Source organism: Astyanax mexicanus, chromosome 17 (assembly GCF_023375975.1).
Source record: "Astyanax mexicanus isolate ESR-SI-001 chromosome 17, AstMex3_surface, whole genome shotgun sequence".
Taxonomy (NCBI): Eukaryota; Metazoa; Chordata; class Actinopteri; order Characiformes; family Acestrorhamphidae; genus Astyanax; species Astyanax mexicanus.
In genome coordinates this window covers 27,595,394-27,611,070 of record NC_064424.1, presented here as the reverse complement: position 1 = coordinate 27,611,070, position 15,677 = coordinate 27,595,394, and the positions used below count along the sequence as shown (strand labels likewise).

Below are 15,677 nucleotides of genomic sequence, written 5' to 3'. Positions count from 1 at the left end.
AAATAATGATAAACCTCAAACCTGCACAATTAAAAAAGAAAGGTTTTTGCTTTCTCAGAAGGCAAGTATTAGTGTTAAGAATTATTATGCAACTAAATGAAAAACAAAAATCTTCCCATTTCACTTGTTTATTTTCACTTGTTTTTTTCTAATAAAACATTTCTGAGTCAGTCGTTTTTTTTTTAATCCTTTGACTTTAATCCCTTTGTGCAGATCCAACCACAGCCTTGTAGACACTGTTCAGAGAGGTGTACTGTTTTCCTTCACTGTAAATCTCCTGTTTAGGAAGGGTCCACAAGTTCTCAATAGGGTTTTGGTCAAGGAGGTCATGTCGTTATTTCTTTCTTTTTAAAACCTTTACTGGCTAACCATGCAGCAGAGTACTTCAATGCAGGCGATGGAGAATTGTACTGCATTAAAAATCATGGTCTACCTAAAAGATGCTGAAGATTTCTGTAGCACCGCTTGAAGAATGTGACTTCTAAAAACTGGAAGTAGGTTTGGGAATGGATTTTGAGTCCATCTTCAACTCAAAAAGGTTCAACTTGCTCATCCTTAATAATACCTCACCGCCACCTTTTAGGTGTCTGAATCAAGTGGAGCTAATCCAGCCACGGTTCCATCTATCTGGTCACTCTCATCTCTCACAATGTCAACTACAAAAATTGTAGCTGCGGAAGTTAATGTGTAATGAAGAATGAGCAAGTGAGCGAGAGAAAGAGAGCGCACGTAAAGAAAAAAGGGGGCAAATAGTAAGAAATAGAGCATCCTGATTGGCCTCCCCTTAAGTTAATTTGGCCAGTGAGATTTCAGTGTGGGTGGGACTAGTAGAGTGGGAGAGAGGGCGGTAGAGAAAGACGCGCCTACAGTAAACACAAACAAATTACATCTGACTCCACAACACTCTAGTCTGTCTTTTCTGAATATGTTGAAATAACTACAGTTCTGCTCATTGCACAGTTTGAACACTGACTTCTATATTACCTGTGGTGGTTAAACTACTGCAGAAAGCATGAGAAGGTGAGTTTAAATATGGATAACTCCTTTATTAACGTTACAAATGTTAGTTAAAGTAGCTGGCTAAGTGTTAGGGGAAATACTGTATTCTGCCCACTATATATAATCTGTTAATATTCTCAACTGAAGTATCCTTGAATCTTTTGAAAATAACAACCAGCCTGTGAGAAGGTTTCCTATAATTGCTGATCATTTTTAGGTTAATATATTAATGTCAAACTATCAAAATAAACTGCACAACTGGTCTATGGCCCTATACATTTAACAGTCAATAAAGTGCAATAAAACATGCATTGATCAGGAGCTTCACCAGTAGTTAGTACAAATAGAGGACATGACAAAAAATATTTGTTGCCTACTTAAATAGTCATTAGTTGCAGCCCTACTATTTAGTATGCTAGTCAGACCATTCCACAGTTCCCATCAATATCCAGATACAAAGCTGAGTCACTGCTAACTATGCCACATAGGTATGTGTTACTGGTTTGTTTTCATCCCTGTCCACCTCAATGAGACGTCAATGGACATCACTGTGGAATGAGGCTCTGGCCCAATGACACAGTGTCTCCTGTGACCGTGGCTTAGCTCACGGCGCTTAGGAAGACCACACCCGCTCACCACCGGCCCACCAGCTTATCCTGCCTAAATCTGTAATTGGATAACGACTCGCTCAGGAAGGAGCTTCCACAGGCCCTCTTCAGAGACATGGTGTACAGAGGAGACGGGCCGGATGCTGGAGATATCTGCCACGGGTCGTGACAGGAAGACCAGCACAGCGGAGGGTGATGTCACAGGGTTTCAAATGAAGCAGAGCAGAAACGGTCCTGACCAAGACAAGCAAGCTGATCTGAGAGCATGATAGACTACCATTATTCCCACTGTCACACGGAGCTGTTTAGTATTCAAAACAGGGTTGATCAGCCTCAGCAGATAATCACAAAAAAAAGAACAAACAGCAGTAGACACACCATTGCTTCCAATTTTTACTATATTTTGAAGCATTGTGGTGGGGATTTGATTGCATTCAGTGACAAGAGTGTTTAGTAAAATTAGGATTTACAAATTGCATTAATAATATTATGACATGTTGGATAGTTTACTGATAAAATAAAATCAATGTTAAGTTGGCCAGTATTGTGCGGCAATAATGCCTATACTGACTAAATGCGAATATGTTATTGATAACGCAGGATCAGAGTAACCTACACATAATTTACATATATTAAACAGCAAATGCTCAAACAAAAAATAACTAACCTATTTTAACCCAGCAGAGTACCGCTGCTGTGTCTGTTAGCATCACAGCTTTAACACAGCCAAGCATAACTGTTAGAGCCTTTCCCCCCGCATATGACAACTGCTGCCTTCCCCATGTTGGGGATGTCCACCAATTTAACACAAAGTCTGCATTTCACCTGTCTGTCGAAGCAGCAGTGAAACTTGATGACACCTAGGCGGGTCCTAAAGTGGGATGTAGCAGGATAAAGGCAGGAGGCTGGGCATTCCATTGTCAATCAATCTCGAATGCTGAACTTTACCATTCCTCTTGTATCACAACCGACTGGCAAGGTCACTCTACAGAGCACAGCCTGGTAATGAAGCAGTGTTCTTTATTTATGTATGTATTTTTAAATACTCGGTTTTCGAAGGGCTGTCCCTTTTTTTAGGGTGAAGATTCCAGGCTCTTACCCTTATAACTAGAAATTAGACACAGAATTGGGTCTCTGACATTCTCACATCCACAATACTCACATCAAAACCAAGACACTGAAAACCCTGCTTAACTATGTAATGAAATGATTACTGGGTTGTGAGAACAAGGACCATAGTATTCATAATGATTATAAGCTAAATGTTAAGGCCTTGCTGCACAGGCCAAATACCACAGTTTGTGTCTATAATTAGAAAGACACCAGCTTTCCTCCAAATTTGCCACTAAACACACACAAATGCATTACCACACGTCCATGTGGTCAAATACATGATTCATAAATGTGACAACTGTTGCTAAATCCACCACAAGAGGCACGTGCCCATGGACGTCAGGAACCACCCACACTTCCACAGTATCTTAGTGCTTTCCTACAATGGTGTTGCATAAAAATGTCAACAAGCTTAACGCAACCAAAAACAAATGTAGCACCCAGTTGCAACCTGGGCAACAGAGAGTGGCATGCAATAGTTTGGGCACAACAAGAGGTTTGAGCTCTTGGATAACATGACCAAATTCTCAGATCTACATCAGCTGGTTAGGTTTGGTGATGATCAGTCATCACTTTAAAAGATTTCAAAGCTGTATAAAAACTCTGGGTGCATCCAAAGACCTAAAGGTTGCTGCTTGCTACCTGCTGATGGTCAAAATACTCTTGGAGACAAAAGATAAAAAAAAAACATAATATCCATCAACAAAGGACACACAAGAGTATGCTACTCAGGACGTACATCACAACATATTTAAGAAGTGTTAGATTAAAATATTCACTGTAACACTGCATTGAGCAGATGTTTAAATCAGGATATTTGCAGATGTGGAAAAGATTAATTTAATAAAGTAAAATCAGAAAAAAGCCTGACATTTTTTGAAAAGACATTCAATTGATGAAGTGGAAAAATAAATTGCCCATACTGGCTAGGGATGGGTTTTAAATTCAAATTAATCTTCATTTAAAATGATTGTATATCAATGAAGGTAACAGATCTTTAAAAATAGCCTATTTTAAAGTAGTCAGTGTCATCCATCTGCAGAGCCAGAAAGCTGGCTGCAGCCAGCAGTTTTCGATCATCAGTTCCAAGACATGCTGTTTAGTAATGCCACTACTTAATGTTTAGGTCCACCTTAAATGAGGTGACCGTTAGATTCAGAGTAAAACAAAAATTTAAGCCTTTTTCAAGTTGGATGGAATTGTGTATAAATCATAGCCAAGAGTATCTTTACATTAAATACATTGCTACTGTGTTACGGACACATTAAAAGGTCGCATTCCATCATTTTTTCATTCATTTTAAAATGTCTAGTTGTGGTCTCTAGTATGTATGAATGCCACGTGAGCCGTTTTTGTGAAAAAAAAAAAAAGTGATCCGGTGTTTCTGTATAGCCCTGCTTTATTTTACTGAATTAGTGGTCTCTGAAGAAAGACAGAATTTCAGTTCCTGCTCACGGAGGTGGCTCTTGCTCAGACACAGCGTTAGTTGTAAAGATATGGCACTGATTGCTAGATAAAGTTAACCCTTAAATTTTGCCTCTCTCTTCGCCACTGTCTCATCGTAATGTTTATGTAATATTTTTAATGATGAGGTAGGTTGAGTGCTCCTTGTACAATTACAACAAAGTTCTCTTCCACCTTTCATATTTGAATAGGGCTGTCCCTAACGATTATTTTTTAAACGATTATTCTAACGATTATTTTTTTCGATTAGTCGACTAATCTATTCATTGAGAAACATATTTAAATAATTATTTTACGTTTTAAAGCAAACGATAAATTACTATATTTATATATAATAACAACAACAACAACAACACAAGCCTACTAAACCAAACCCCACACTTATAATCACTTACATGTACAGCACGTTGTTTAGATCTATAACGCTAAAAATGGATAAGCTCCCATACACCACAACCGTGTGTTGTTTTCTGTGACCGCTAGATTTTGTGACCACTGGCAAGTAGTTCTCAGCAGACCGGTGCACTGGCCGATTCGAAACGTGTTCGTTTCTAATGTTTACCCCGACTGGCCAAAACGGTTCAGTTTAGGGCTGAGGGTAAGGTGTAGGTATAGAAAGCTTCCGTTTTGCCAATGAACGCTCATAACCGTGAGCACTGGTCACAAAATTCCGACGGTGACAGAAAACGGTGTAACACCGCAGCGCCGACGGCGCTAGCTAAAATAACTTAAGGCAGCTAGCTTAGCTAAACACCTGAACTTATGAATAATGCTACTGTTTCTGGAAACTGCGAAATGCCATGCACAAATATAAACCAAAAATGTATAATTTCTGCCTGTGGCAGGTTTAAAACCTTTGGTAGACAGCCTTAAGTCTTTTTAAGGACACCCGCGGAGACCCTGATGTAAACGGTAACTTACTGTGTGACCCTGTTGACATAGTGCTCCTGGATGTTTGCGCTTCAAGTGCTCCTTTTGCACGTATGGCAGAGGACCACATTGTTGCCCTTTTGCGTGAAATGCTCCCAAACTTTAGATGCCCGCTGGCGTTTTTTTGTAGCTGGAGATTGCTCTCCGGAGTCCAAGCTCTCTAGAGCTTAGATTCTCTGCCCGAACCCGACATGACCCGAGGCCCGCCCGTAAATCCGACCCGGGCTCCAGAAAATAGTCCGAGATGTAGGCGTCTGTTTTTTAATTATATTTTAATTTAAAAAAAAATAACGAAAACTGAAAGTGAAACTAAACTAATTTATTTATAAGCGCTGTTTTCACTACCGCAGTTCTACAGCGGGGGTGTTGTGCCGATTCTGTCCGCGAAGCGGGAGTCAGATTCAGCAGAGAGTCGGATTCGGCACAAACGCGGCGGCACCTCGCGGTCCGCGGTGTCAGTTGTAAGCGCTCGCGCTAGCCGCAAAATACGGCAGAAAACACTGAGGGAGCTGCAGAATTATGAATGGGACTAGAATATGAGCACGAGGAGATCAAAGAGAACCTTCACCTGTGAGTAGAACAAGCAAATCTCTCTCTCTCTCTCTCTCTCTCTCTCTCGCACGTGAACTCCTCTGCGTTTGACTTGCAGAACTGTGTTTAGCTGTTCTTAAAAATCATTTTAATTAAATAATAGTTCTATGCTTCTATGTTACCGTGTTAATTAACATAATTCTGATCATATTTCGCTCATTAAAACAGCCCGAAAACAGCCAGTTGGAATTTTTGGGCCCGATCTAACCTCTAATGCTCTCCACGGGCGCCGCCATGTTTACGACGCGCCAACGCACGTTATGCAAATCGATGTATTTTTGTAATCGATGACGTCGATTATGTCGATGCGTCGCCCCAGCCCTATATTTGAACAAACCCTGTAATTATCACTGAATTCCTAATTGAGACCTTGTGAATCGGAAACATGTATTTTTGTAATCAGCTCCTCATTTACACGCTTACCTAATTACAGACTCACATTCAGACCAGGAGCATCCAAATTTTTGTATGCCACACTAAACAATTATCTTTATCTTATATATATATATATATATATATATAGAGAGAGAGAGAGAGAGAGAGAGAGAGAGAGAAAGAGAGCTGATGGCAGTATATGTGAAGGGAACAGTGCCTCCACATCTTGGGCCTCCAGACAAAAAGAGTTTTGTAACCTAATAGAGGTTCTGGGTAGGACGAGTGCAGACATGACAAGCCGATCACACAGAGTTCTAGCTGATGCGATCAGACTAAAGCAATCGATTGGATTGTGCTGAATCTGCTCAGGCAATTTCAGTGTTGATTACGGCACATAGGCCACCCAGCTTAAGAACAAGCCTGGATTTGAATGATTTAAATGATAACAGATGCGATAGGTGATAACATGGGTGTGCATTTCATTGGGTACCTGTATAAGTAGATCCACCCTCTCCATCAGCTGGTCTCCCGTACACTCAGCACAAGGCCTCTCATCATAATTACATTATTGACTCAGTGTACAATTTACAGACATGTCCTTAATCGTTTTTGCTGACCATGATGCTGCCCACACTGTGTTCATTTATTGAGAAGAGCCTATTAAAGTGAATAAGCCACAATGTCAGTCTGGTTTACAAATTATGAATTATTTTAGTTGACATATTGAAACATTTTTACATTCTGCCTCAGTGTAGAACTATCTTTAATAATGAAAAGTTCACTACCCTATACATGACAAATTAAATGATTGTGCTTTTACACTAGAACTGACAAAATAGGGGTTACAACTCATTTTGATACACTGTGATACTTTAAGCAAGCCTATATATAGCTCCCAATGTGAAATCATATATCATAATAGAAAACCACCATCATGTGCACAAAATATTATAGTGTATTATATCAACATTTATTGTACCAATGATTTCTTACACTCCTATGCTATCCTACTAAAAACAATGTTTAGATTTTAACCAAATTGTTTCACTAATATTTTATCAGTGAAACAATACGTTCATACAATATCAATATTTATCAGCGTGCTTTTTTTGCTTCATACATTTTATGCACCATACCACAACTGACAAGTGTTGGAAAAACTCTCCCTATTAAATCGATTAAGGTGGTGCTACAAACAGAAGGAATCTCATTTTCAACACCTAGGAGACAAACTAGCCATATTTGGAACAACAAAAGTGCACTTTATAAACATAAAATGGGTAATGTTGGACAATACACTTATTTAAACCAAATACTTCTTTGGGTTAGTATCCACATGATTATTTCAGTGTCTATGCAAACTAATGGTATCTAATGTATCAGATACTAAACAATGACCCAGCAGGATCTAATGACCAATCATACACTCTTAACAAAAAATGAGAAAGAAAAGCATCTGTTCTTAAGAAAAGACCACAGAATAGAAATGATATGGACAAAAGTATTGGCCTCATTCACTGTTTTTCCTAAATAAAGTGTTTTAAACACACACACAGAAAGCCTTTTTACGAGTTTATAAAACATTGCTGTGAGGATCTGATTGCATTCAACATCAAAGATGTCAGAGAAATCAAGACATTGGATGCCTTTATACCCCCCCAGCCAAAAGATTCATGTTTATCGGCTCCAGAGTTTTATTTTAGAATAAAAGAGCAAACTTTTTATGTATGGAAACTTCTGCAGTTTTATTTAGAAGTAGCAAAAAAACAAATGAAAGTGGTAAAAAATATTATAGGGCATATATTTTATAATTGCGAATTAATTAAATTTGTAGCTTAAATTGTCTGATTGCAGCAAACCTCTTTTTCCAAACAAAGATCATTTTAATAATGTTCTTAAATCCTTAATTTAATGCACCTGAACAACTGTAGTTTAGTTTCTTCACAAGGGGGAGGAAGCAGTACCCAGTTAGCCTTAGGGTGTACCATTCAACATGATGAAATGTGGGAATACCCACAACAATATGCTCATGCTTCTAAAATCATAAAATATTATAATATACTATAACATAATACAAAAAAAATCAGCTCAAGGCATTAATTACTTAAATGTAGCACATGAATACTGTCGTACCCTGAATTTTCAGTTAAGACTGTTTTAGTTTTGCAATGCTTGTGTACAGAAAGGTAGTCTACGACATTTAAATAGATAGCCAGCTATATACATGCACATCTGAGACTTATGGTAAACAGAGACTCTAATTTCTCTCATTTTGTGTATTTCCGTGTGTACTGCGTGACCCGAATTCCACTTTTATTTCTCAATTTCCTGATTCAGTCCATGATCAAAATCATAGGGCCCTACAAGCTGTGTGTGTACATTTGCACATCTGTGTCAGCAACGGATACAAATTAGAAGTATGAAATGAATGCTAAACGCACTCATTAAAGGGGAACTAAACAAAAAATTGGACACACTGTGGATATTGAGCTTTATTGACTGACCATCGCCCACTGGACACTGACCATACAACTGCTTACAAGTCTTTCCAATTACTTACTAGCCTTTGAAAAAGGAGGAATTGTGTAGAAACGGCTGCAATTCCACAGAAGGACTGTATGGTGTCCAGCAGCGCTTTAGAGTTAGGGAGGCAGCCTTGACAATATGCGTTGTGTTTAAACTCTGACAGTTTGTACTGTCATTTAGACTTTTCTAATTGGATTTTAAAAAAGAGTTTTTTTGTTTGTTTTTTTCCGTATATTTTATATCCCTTAGTGTTTTTTCAACACTACCAGAGTTTTTCTAAAATCTGATTTAAACAAATAACTTTTAAATAATTTGCAACATATTGCTTTGCTTACATCATCACAATGTAATTGTAAACCCTGTATTATAATACATATTATATTGCCAATTTCTTGCCAATACACAGCCCAGCCCTTAATTTCTCTGAGCTCCTAATCCATGGATCTGAGCTCACAATCCCTAAAGCATTGCAGGATGAAGACCATCATAACAGAATACGCTGCTCCCCCTCCACTAAGATGTTCCAATTCTAAGATGTCCTTGACCCTGTGTGGTGTTTTTAATATGCAGGTCATAAAGGTTAATTAGCACACTTATTTCAGCAAGAGTCATGGCCTAATTTCAAACCAACAAGAAACAGGCAGACATGATCCAGCAGGCTCTGTGCAGGGGCAGGCTCTCAGAGTGTGTGAAATCACACCTGGGGCGTTAGGGTTGAGCTTGCTTGCTGAGCTTGGCCCAGGGCAACATCGTCATGATCAAGATTCATACTCCAAGTAATTAAACCTGCAGCAAGCTGCATTTCACACCAATTTACCAGTGAGTCACTTGGCTGACCATACAATTCAGTTCAGCATGTGTCATCCTAAATGTTCAGTAACAATAAAAAAAGCTCATGCCTTGAAGAGCTACATCTTGGGCTATAAGAGAAATCGTATATTTAACGTCAATATGATTAAGACTCATTATAAATGCACTGTAAGAGCTTTAATAACATTGTGAGTAACAGCAAACTAAAACTACCAGTGTACCGCAACAGAGGGAGCCCTTCACACTGCACACTTTTGTGTTTCTATGGACCTCTACCTCAGTCTGTTTCCAGTCCATTGTATCATGTGCACACAAACAATTTCTTATCCTGGGAATAATTAAAGCAGCCAAGTCAAGAGCTGAAAGCTGAAATAAAATTAAACAAGTTTAGGGTCCTTCTAGGCCTGTCACAATAAGAATATTTTGTGGACGATATATTGTCCCAGAAATTATTGCGATACACAATATTTTTGTAATTTTAAGACTATTAAGGGCCACTGACATAATGTTAAGAGAATAGCATAAAAAACACCCTTTTTTAACGACAGCAAAATTGAATTAACAATTTATTACAATTAGTTTGGGAAGTATATACTTAATTATAGTATACTATATACTATATTTTAGTCCACACTGTGTTTATGGAGCAGCATGACTGGCTAAAATATTGTTCACTGTTATATATGTAAACAAACATACAAATAAACACAATATAGATATTATCACGATTAACAAAAATTATTGAGATCATATTTATTTATTGTTCGATAAATCGATATTGCAATTATTGTGACAGGCCTAGGTCCTTCTTTTTTTTATTGTTTTACATCATTACATTCATCAGCATTATCAAATCGATCATTTTTGCCCATATTATGCACCCATATGCTGAGTTGCTGCGGCTCCATATTTAAAGTAATTTTCCATCTGTATTCAATCCATTTCCATTCAAAATGTTAGATGTAGCCCTTTTTGTAACAGCAAATGATCCCCAATACATGATGTTTGGTAGCGCTTAAAAACAACTAGAAAGGCAATTGAACTAACTATAAAGACTCTACAAGTATATGAAATGCAGCCCATTTAAGTGATGACACTGAACTGCAGCAATAAACCAACACTAACTTATTTGCTATTAGCAGGCTAGTTCTTAAGAAATCCCACCTTCTTATGACACATGTTAAAGGGGGTAGGACATTTTGAAAAACTAATTCACTTTACATGAATGCTTTAGCATAGGCTGTTTAAAATGTGCATTTGTTCTAGATAATGCAGAATCCAGCTAACAGGAAATCCACTGCTTATGCCTACGCAAGTTTAAAAAAGGGTGAAGCCTCTGACAAACTGGAAACACCACTGCGGATACTTCAGGGCAGGTTAAATCAGAGGTAAAGCTCACCTCTAATGATGTATGTGGAAAGTGGGAGGAGCTTTTTAAAGGTACTACTGTATCATGGTGGAATTTTAAGGGGAATGTGGAGCAAGTGCTGGAGGCTTGAGTGCACATGCTCACACTCGCACTGGCCTTTGTGAGTCTGAAGAAAGCTATCAGTTATGCTGGGAAGCTAGAACACATTTCAAACAGCCTCGGCCACAAACACTCATCCACGTAGATTTCATTAAAAAACAAACTAAGTATCTAATATGTCAGAAGCCTGACATGCTGTTTTATTAAAGCTTTGCAAAGACTGTGACCTAATGTATAGCTTTAAAATACATTCACGGTGAAAGTATACATACAAGGTGTTGTGCAGAAAACAGCCCCCAAAGAAAGCATTTTAACTTCAAATAAACAAACATTATTTACCATCATTACCCATCCATATAATACAGGTAATCTGCCCTTCAAAGAAACTTACTTTTATTTTTAGAGGGTTTTACACAAACATGGGGATCCACAATAGAAACATCCCTCAGTTCTTCGCCTATTAGACAAGGAATCCTCTGAAATGTGCAGTTAATTATGGCATGTAAACACATATAAAACTTCATCCCTAGTCCATGTACAGAATTATATTAGGGATGAATGGAAACAAAAATTTAACTGACTCCCCAAGTACAGTCTTATGTGGGTTTTTATTCATTTTGCCACCTTTTCACCATATCATAAATTGAAAAAGCCTTTTTATTGTTTTTTATAGAAATGTTATTGTTTAGCACAAATTATTCAGTCTTTTTATTTATTTGGCAGACCCCTGACAGTGTAGGGTCTTTTTAAATTAATAATTTCAGTTGCTGAATATTCAGTGCATTCCTGAATCAATGATACCTACAACTCATGCTTTAATTTACCCTATTCTGTTTTCACAGTTGTTGTGACCTCATAACAAAAAAATATACATTACATACTTTTCAGCCTACAGCAGTTTAGCTCCGCCTACTAATGCTATGGGTTATATGAGGTGTTTTGGTCTGGACTGGGGTTTTATTACATTGCTTGGGAATCTGAGAGAAAATTTTACATAAAACGAACCTACAGAATATGAGTTCTAAAATACTCCACGAGTTAACCTGACTCACATACAACTGTATTCAGAGGTTCACAATATAAAAGGTATAAGGGCTGTAATCAGTACACACACCGCTGATCTGCTGCAGGATGGACACAGTATTTCTGTTGTAGCTACTTGGGAAGTGGGATCGACCTTATGGCTAGACTAGTGTTACACAAAGCCCCCCAACCCTCCCTAATTCACCCACTGCCGGCCAGGCCAAGCCCCCTCCCCTGACTAACCACACACACACACACACACACACACAGCAAAAACCACGCATCCAACAAAGCGCTGATCAATATGTGTACTTTTCTCTCAGGCTGGTGCAGGGCGAACTCACTGGACTCCTATTGTTTCAGCGCAGCTGCATTGTACACTACCACCCTAAACCCTAGGCCGGGTCTTTCTTCCCCTCCTCCCCCCTTACTTTTCCCTCCCAGCCACTCCAGCCTTCCTCTACTTCCCAACAAGACAGCACACGGCTGCTCCAGTGTTACATAACCCCCCACCACCGTCCCACCACATCCTCGCTCCCCTCCTTTCTTCTGTACACAGACTATTTAGGGAGCCTAACTAGGCTGCGAGGCTGAGCGAAAGAATGCGCCCCATCGATCAGGCTTCAGAAAACCGAGGCTTGTTCCTCCACAGAACTTTATCTTGGTGAAGATACTTGGTCTAAACCCCCCTCAACTCACCTTCCCACGCTCTCAGCGCGCTGTTCAGGCAGTTTATGTGGAGATAAGTCCTCACGGGTCTTCGCTTCTCCAGCTCTCCCCGGTTTTCCCGCTCCCCCGGCCGCCCCTGACTCCACACCCCGGGTTCTGAAGCCCGTGTTCGGGGTGCGGGGGCCCGACGCGGAGTGGAGCAACAAACTAGCGCTCCTGTCCGATTTACATCTCCAAACAAGCGCCGAAAAGCTCCAGGTTTTCCTCCTCCAGGGTCTCCTGCTCCGCCGAGGCCGCTCTCCTGTCCTCTCCGCCGCGCTGGCAGCTCTTTATCCCGCGGTTTGTTCGCTGTTCTCCGGGCGCGGTGGCGCCTCTCCTACTCCGCCATGTTGTGGCTCCGAGGTGGGAAGCGCCGGATTCCCGGGACGAAGCCCCGCCCACCGGGAGCGGCGCGGGGACGCAGCGCCGCCTGTTGGTGAAATGTAATAATGAAAGAACAGAATCATTTAATAAGTTAGCCAATCCGATAAATAAATATGGTCGGATGATTATTTACTTCTTTATTAAATAAACAAGAATCTAGTGGTAAAATCTGATAATAAACATTTAATCAGATTAATCACATAGAAAACATGACATGAAAAAAAAAAATATATATATATATATATGATACACCTGCTGGTGAATTTATGATTATAAAAATAAATAAAAAAAAGTCTGATTATGAAAATATTTACTAAATAATAAACATACATCTAGTAATAAAATCTGACGATGCAGAAAAGGGGCTAACTAAACAACGCCTTCTGGGGAATTTGATGATGGTGAACTAGGGGTAAATAAAAATTTAATGGATGATCAAATAATAAAATGATCAAATTAAGACACATCAGGCGGTGAATTCTAAAAATTAATTAATAAGAGCATTTAATAAATTATCATGTCACATAAATTAACAATATTTGATAATATGTATATATTGAATAAGAAAAGTACCATTAGATGGTGAAAAATGAAAATAACATTTGAAATAATGAACATCACCTTAAAGGGACAAAAAAGACAATAAACAATAATAAAAACAGAAGAAAAGCTAAAAACAAGACATAAATTGCGCCATCTACTCAGACCACACGTGATAAGCTCTCAAATCTGTGCTACATAAATTTCTAATTTTGTGGTAGAACAAAATACACAATAAGCATCATTGACTAATAAATCAGCTAAATATTATAAAATTTAATGTTACAAATGAAAATGTAAGATAATTTCATCTGGTGGTCAAATTAAATAAGGACTAATGGGATAAATAAACAGCGCCATCTGGTGGAAAATTGTAATAGTGATTAATGGAATAAATAAACAGCGCCATCTGGTGGAGAATTTTAATAATGATTAATAGGATAAATAAACAGCGCCATCTGGTGGACAAATTGATTTATGACTAATGGGCTAAATAAACAGCGCCATCTGGTGGAAAATTGTAATAGTGATTAATGGAATAAATAAACAGCGCCATCTGGTGGAGAATTTTAATAATGATTAATAGGATAAATAAACAGCGCCATCTGGTGGACAAATTGAATTATGACTAATGGGCTAAATAAACAGCGCCATCTGGTGGAAAATTGTAATAGTGATTAATGGAATAAATAAACAGCGCCATCTGGTGGACGAATTTAATAATGATTAATGGGATAAATAAACAGCGCCATCTGGTGGACAAATTGATTTATGACTGATAACTAAATGAGAAACAGCGCCATCTGGTGGAAAATTAATTATGACTAATAGGATAAATAAACAGCGCCATCTGGGGAACAAATTGAATTATGACTGATAACTTAAATGAGAAACAGCGCCATCTGGTGGACAAATTAATTATGACTAATAGGATAAATAAACAGCGCCATCTGGTGGACAAATTAATTATGACTAATAGGATAAATAAACAGCGCCATCTGGTGGAGAATTTTAATAATGATTAATAGGATAAATAAACAGCGCCATCTGGTGGATAAATTGAATTATGAATAATGGAAAAAATAAACAGCGCCATCTGGTGGAGAATTTTAATAATGATTAATAGGATAAATAAACAGCGCCATCTGGTGGACAAATTGATTTATGACTAATGGGCTAAATAAAGAGCCCCTTCTTGTGGTCGAATTTAATTATAACATAATTTTAGAACTAGAATTTTCTCTGCAATCAACAGGACTGCGTCCAGAAACCCCAAAAGTGTCTCCTTTTTCCTACCGATCCTCCTCCTCTCCTCCATGACCCAGAAATTGATTTTGTGACGCCATCTTGCCGCCTGTCCGAATACCGTAGGAGACAAAAGAAGCCGCTTAAAATCCACCTGTAGTAGGCTTCCAACGGAGGATACATGAGAGCATTCTACTCCAGAAGACTTTTAGGGATTTTCAAATGACACCACTGCATCCACGCCCACAGAGCATGCGGAAATGGAGAAGGCAACGCCCAAATATACGTCATATGTCATGTGTAATTAAACAGCCAGTAAAGCAGTAATATAATTTTTAGTTTAGATAATCTGTATGTTCAGTAAAACTATATTAATGATTATACATGTAACATGTTGTATGGAGAGCTCTATCCAGAAGCTGTGATTGGCTGCGCAGTATCTAGCATGTGCCGAAAGTGAGCATTGTGAGTGGCTCAGTTCATCGGTAGTCAACATCCTATCTAAAAGGAATCAGCTGTCCCATTTCCACAATTACAGCTCCTTCCCTCCATTCCTCCACCTTCTTCCGGGGTAGGAGAGGAGGAGTAGGAGAGGAGGAGTAGCAAAAATTTCTGGACGCAGCCCAGGAGTTTAAACATCCACATATAATAGGATAATCATATATTTGCTGACTGTTTGCGGCAGCTGTGATTGGCTGTGCAGTGTTAAAGGAGCTAAAAACAAGTGCTTTGATTGGCTCAGTTTTTTAGTAGTCAACATCCTATTAAAAGGGATCAGCTGTCCCATTTCCCCAGCTACTGCTCCTTCTCTCCTCAACTCCTCTCCTCTCCTTGATTTCTCAACCTTCTTCCTGGAGTCACCTGGTGGTTAAATCTGATAACAAATGAGCTAA

The 15,677-nt window shown here is 38.8% G+C and overlaps 1 protein-coding gene across 1 annotated transcript in view; it reads right to left on the bottom strand.

Annotated features, from left to right (window-relative positions):
- ptpra (protein tyrosine phosphatase receptor type A) overlaps positions 1–12,990 on the bottom strand; it is a 57,995-nt gene extending 45,005 nt beyond the window's left edge. The window contains exon 1 of the mRNA XM_007256538.4: positions 12,607–12,990. The gene's annotated coding sequence lies outside the window, so the exon portion shown is untranslated. The remainder of the gene's footprint in view (positions 1–12,606) is intronic.
- Between the last annotated feature and the right edge of the window lie 2,687 nt (positions 12,991–15,677).